Source organism: Anarrhichthys ocellatus, unplaced genomic scaffold (genome assembly GCF_004355925.1).
Source record: "Anarrhichthys ocellatus isolate YVR2014 unplaced genomic scaffold, GSC_Weel_1.0 scaffold64, whole genome shotgun sequence".
NCBI classification, from domain to species: domain Eukaryota; kingdom Metazoa; phylum Chordata; class Actinopteri; order Perciformes; family Anarhichadidae; genus Anarrhichthys; species Anarrhichthys ocellatus.
The window spans coordinates 168894-175361 of NW_022280094.1; positions in this window are offsets into that span (position 1 = coordinate 168894).

Here is a 6468-nt window from a genome sequence, read left to right on the forward strand (position 1 = left end):
AGAGATAGATATATATCTATCTAGAGATATAGATATAGAGAGAGATTCAAACTTCTTATATCTAACAAAGTATTATCTCATACTGTCTCAGAAGAAATTGAATGACTCAATATGAATATAAATAAGCCATGTCATGTCTTGTGGAAGATTAATTTAAAGCACCTGTCAGAAAGGCAGAATCCCTTCAAATTTCATTGGGATCCATAATATTTTTATAAAGTAACAATGTTGACTGAAGGCTTGTGTTTTAACTATTTCCAACTTTCCTCACTGTCCCGAGAAGTCAGAACACATCACTACTCAGAAGCTTGATATATTTTGACCTGACAGTTTTCAGCAAAGCAATTCATCTCTAGTCTCTTCACCACCTCACAACCATGTCTTGAGTATTCACGTATTAAATATGCAAGATAAATGTCACATTGAAGGTTAAGAAGTATGACCTCATTAATTCCAGATTCAACTGTATTATACCATTTTCACGATTTTTTGTTTTGTCACAATTATCTTTCAAACTTTAAACCATATGTAAAGTTAAAATAATTAACAGCACACAAGCCATTACCATCCAAAAGGTGCTCTTAAAAAGTGCTAGTTTTGGTTCTTCATCATCCAGTCGTATTTTGTCCTCCACACAAATTAATATCCTCCAAGTTTGACCCGTCAGCTCCTTCCCTGCTGTGAGAAAGAACACTTCCCCGGGACTGTTCCGCTAAACAACTCCATTTTGAGTTGAAGAAATGGTTTGAAGAACACACAACTAACACTGAATGCACAACAAATTCTTTAAAACAGTTGTCAGCTATAAATGGTGTTTGCTGGTCCTGATCCACTTCATTCTGGAGCATAATAGTCACTGTAAAGAAGCTGACCGGTCAAACTTGTAGGATCTATTCATTTGTGTGGAGGAGAAAATACCACTGGATGGGGAAGAGGCAATACAGTCACTCTGAAACATGACAGCACATTTTATCAAATATTTCCATGCATTAGCTTAGGCTCCTTCAGTAAAACTGAATATCAACTTAACACATGCAAGCTTTACACTTCTTCTTCTTCCAGACATGTTTCTTCTACAAAGTGGAAGAGGTTCTCCTCTTCGATCACCATATCCTTGACATCTTCTGGGCAGCCTTCCCTACTGTCCTCTTAGAATGTTTAGCTTTGTATCAGCCTGCAAAACTCAACTGCACAAATGATTCCCATGTAGTCCAGAATGTAGCGACTCAGAAATCTCTGAACCCAAAAGCCGAATTTCAGAAGGCAGTTGAATATCCCAATTCCCAGGCAGGAGTCAAAAACAGGGTAGACAGGCATGGAGTTCAGGTGCCAGGTTCAGGGACCAGGTGTGGAAAGGGAGGGGGGAGCAGGTGAGGGTAACGAGCTGATTGTAGGGCAGTTAAGGTTGACATGAGAGTTAGGTTAAAAAACACCATGAAATAAAGTCACAATAAAAGTGCGCTCGTGACACAGAAGCTGTTTTTATTTTCTGTTCTACACACGTGAAGAAAGGCTCATTTAGAGTTACCCCATTGAGCTCTTGTAGGTGGACTGTCATGCCGATCTTCTGGAAGAAGAAAAGGGTCACTCCACCATGAAGGATTGCAGATCTGTTCCATTGTTTTTGTCTTGAATTCTGGAGTAGTGAGTGCTCTTCATAAGAGTTTTTAACTTTACTGAACACCATGTTGTCTTTCTTCTAGTGGCTTGCGGGTGTCTCACTCACTGGCAAAAATGCCATTTCCCACTATAAGCATCCACATGTGACCTGCACAGCTGCCGTTGGTTGGGAATCCTTCACTGTCATACTCATCTGATCTCTGTTTGCACTTTATTACCATCGGGGCTTAAGACCTCTTCGCATTTTCATTCTCGGCTTATAACTGTTTGACCAGTGAGTGATATCCTGTCCCCACCACATCACCGTCTATGACATCTTGCTGTGAAAGTGGATGCTTTCTTGGCCACTTCTGTGGAGGCTTGTTTACCCGGAAAAGTAAAGGCATTCATAATCTCAGAAACCACAATACGGATCATAACTCTCTCATTTCTAACCGTGGACTTGGCCTTCAGGTAACTTTCTCCATGGAGTCTTGAAGCTGCCAACCCAAACTGCAAAAGTAACGGGAAGGCTGGGCAAGGAGTAACAAGAGAATGTGAAGCACCACAAGGAAGTTGGAGAGGTCAGTCCTGAGTGGCTGTGGATTTCAGCGCTCTGTGCTGTGAAACAACAATAATGAAACTAACAAAATATTTTGAATGATGTTATATGACCTTGGTTGTGCTGAAAAACAAATGCTGTCAAAATAACGAATTTCTTACCTGGAAGCCACTAATTTTTTCGCTTGAATTGGTTTTAGTGTTGAAAGCAGATCAACTTCCTGGATTAGGTGATAATCCTCAGGGGTCCCCACCCCCAACGGTTGTAGTGTTTCCTCTAAAATAGTTAGAGGTCATTGCTAAGGTATTGCCAGACCCCCCAGCCTCTATTCTATGTTTGTGGCTTCGCGCTGCATCATCCATTTGAGTATGAAAGAGTGAATAAAGCTCAATTACTACATGACAACCCAAGACATCCATCAGTGTGACAACACGCTGTGTTTCAATGGAACCATTTGGTACCCATCCTTCATGTAAGATGTTAATGGTTAGAAATCAATCAAGTCACTCATGTTCAGACACTGCATCTTTACATTGTCTTTCCTGACTGAGTACAGATGAGAAACATACATTACCACCAGATAATGAACAGTGTCATTCTTTATCAAGATAAGCACAAGTTCACCAAACTCCATGGAGTCAGTGTTCCCTCAGTGTTGATGAGGAACTGTCCTTTCTTGTATGATGTTCCCTCACACAGCATTTATACTGTGACCTTTGTGTTGGTCTCAGTGAAGCCAAATTGTCTCACTGCATCTTAAATGTCTTTTCTGTATAGTACTGTGTACTACTATATATATTTTACTTGCAAGACAGCTTGACCAATTGATCCTGCTGAAAGATAAAGCTTATGTCTTTCAGAGAGTAAGGCCAATTCTCCAAAGGTCTTTCACATCTCTTGAAATAACTTGTGCTTACTTTCAAAGCGCATTGTCCAAAGTCTGATCAAAGGCCCACATTTCAGAATCAGTGCTGTGTAATGACGTAAATGATGATGCTTTGGTTTCAGGTTACTTTCTGTGAATTAAGCTTTTCCTGACTCTGAATATTCTCAAGAAGATCAAGTTATCAACCTGACGAAGAGATTTTCTGAGCACACATCATGTCCACGATGTCTTCGAGCTACAAAGTCATCTGCAACACATCGCCTGCTGTGTCTTTCACTCTGTCACCAATAATGAGAGGCAACAGCCTTAGAAGATTTCCATTCTGCATGGCCTGTCCTGAGAGTAGCTGCTTGAGGGCTGACCTCACATGGCTTTGTAGAAGCATCAGTCGCAGTATTTGAACTGTTTAATGTTCCGAATCAGAGTGGAGTAAGTTAACTACTTTTTCTGTCTTTATGAAATACTTAAGATACAGTGCAACATCATAAGACCTCAATGGTGCACTCTGGTCCACACAGATTTGGATCATTACCCTGAAATTCACATTGAGTTATTAGGCAGAGATACTGCTAGTGACAATGCAGTGCAAGCCTAAATTATCTCCAGCAATGCAATGCAAGGTTGCTTTGACTACTGTTTAATATGATACTACGATCCCAATCTCCTCTAAATCTTTCAAGTCTGCTAGTAAGTCAGAGAACACCTTAGCGTGCCGACATGCTTTCTCTCTACACAATGACACAAACAACACAGTTCTGCCACATGCAGAGAACGGAAGCGAAGTGATGTCCTCATCTGATAATGGGTTGTTTTTAAGCAGTGATGTAAGTTTAGTTTATATCAGACCCAGCTCATGTGTGTTTTGCATCTCCTCAACAACGTTCTGTAAGGTTGAAGTACCTAGTAGAAACTGTTCCGTACACTTTTGGCCCCTCAGCACACACCAGCGAGCACTCCTCTGTTGTTAGGAGCCAGGTAAGCAGTTTGTGTGCTCATTCTCGGGGGCAATATCAATTGGACAGTCTACACTTTGACTGATGTCTTTTGGACACATTTCTTTTCTGAGAAATGTGAAAAAGCAACGCCTCAGTATGAAAGGTCATAAAGCTCAAAGGTTCTCCGTGCAGGCAACCAACGGTGTTCAGTGCAGAACACACAACATAACATTTATTCAACAAAAGGCAATATATTTAACAACTTGTGATAACATAAAAATGATTCAATACAGACTACAGTACTGTGAGAAGCATACATTAGGTTGAAATGTACATTTTGTCTCCTCTAGTCGTCTCCCCTCTCAAGCTGCAGTTGTGAGTGAGCATCCTCTACTGCTGTGGGCGCACCTAGCAAACCTACTGAAATCTCACAGGGACAAATGGCGTGGTCTCCTGCTTTCTCAGGAATCAAAGAGGGCTGAAGAGGACACACGTATAAATTGTATTCACAAACCGGAAGTGTTTATTCAGCGATCGGGAAAAAATATTTTTTACGGAACATCGTGTAGTGTAAGGAATATAGAACATTGATGTTAAACGTTCATGAAAGCTTTTACTCTGAGACTGGAACAATTTCGGTAGAAGCGCAAACTTCCAGAAGAAATTTCACAACCCCAGGAGTGACGGCGTTGTGCCATGAATGTAATCCCCACAGTAGAGCATCACAATGATGGGTATGCCGAAATGGCACTGAAAGGGGTTCAAAATTATAATTTCCGACCATTAGCATCTATCGAACACAGTTTTTTTTTGTTATTGCGTTATTTTGTCTGTCTTTCTTTCTGTCTGTCTCTCTCTGTCTGTCTGTCTGTCTGTCGGGGGGGGGTCATGAGTCTATAAAGGTACCTAAGATGCAACGTCTGCTCTGCAAAGAAAGCACAACTTAAATGTGGGGAAGACATATGCAACATCTGCACACGCAAGGTTTCCTTCCACTGCTTTTCATGAGTACTTGTTTGCAGTTAGCACTAATTGCTTTGTTTAGTAATCGATAGTTTTAATTAGATAGTGGTTATGAGGACAGTGTTTGAAGGTTGTAAGGGTTAAAAATGGTTATATGACAAAACAGCCATTTTCAGTTTCAATGAAATCATTATAATTTAGCTGTTATTAGTGGTGCTAACTCACGGTTCGGATCGGATCAGCAAAAGGGAGCAAATAGAACTTCCAGAGATCCCTGATCATGTTTTTTTGCCGCTGATACTAATTACCGATCATTGATGATCCATATTGGCAGATACAGATCCCTTTGATGTTTGATTATAGCAGCTGGTCTAAAAGGATCCAGACTATTTTTCTACCGTCCCAAAAATCATTTCAACCACTCTGAAGTCTGTAAACCATCAAACATTCTAAATGTTATCCTTTTACTTGTTATAGTCTCGTTTTTTTCTTCATAAAATCACATTTAAATGGTAAGGAAATAAAACATTTTTAATTGATGAAAACAGATCTTGTCATTAGTAGTTTTAAGGATGTATTATAAGCTGCTTATAGCTAGTGTTAACAGCTCATAATTCATCTCTAATATCTATTTATGTTGTGAAAATATATTCTTCAAACAACTGGATTTATTCAAGTTTCTCACCAACACTACATTTTACAGATCACATGTGAACACATCATGATAACGTTATAATTTACCATTGCCCAATACTCATTTTTACTGAACAGAGCCTGAACGCATCATATTGTAAGGGAATGTAATCCTCATTCGCATTAGCGGTGCTGCTAACGTTTCTAGCTCTCCTCTTGTCAGTTTAAACACAGATTGGTTGTTTACAATGTAACATTATCAGAGATCTGCTACTTGAAAAGCATGAATGATGTCCTGATAACATATTTTACTGAATATCGACGGATAACGACCGTCAGTAAAACCTTGTAATGGTTAACTTTAAACTGTGTGATTAATCTGAAGTTCACATGCATGCCAAACCGTGAGGGGGGATCCGTACGGATCAATGATTGACAGGAGTCAGTTACACAGCCAGCTGTTATGTTTTCATGTCTTAGAGGACATGATTTTGAACACTCTCCACCTCTCTGCCCATTTTTGGTCACTGCTAAGATGGCGACGGCTGACTGACCTTGAGCTCTTCAGAAACCTACGGGTGATGTCACGGAGACAACGTCCACCAGTCTCTGGTTCTTCCTGGCGTACCATGTATGCTGATAATGGAGCTGGACAGGGTAACTGCACAGCAGCTACTAGCATAGACATCAAGGTCAGCAATGCTTGTAATTTCTTATGTTGAAATTAACCACTGGTAGTCAAAGCTGATGTTGTTGACGTATATGACCCAATCAAGAAGCAAACTTGGGTGTCTGCGTTATCGTTTTCAAATGTCTCTCTTTTCTGCCCGTTCAATATAAAACGCAAACTGTAGAGTTTTCAAACTAACACGGCTTCAGCAGCGTTTCAA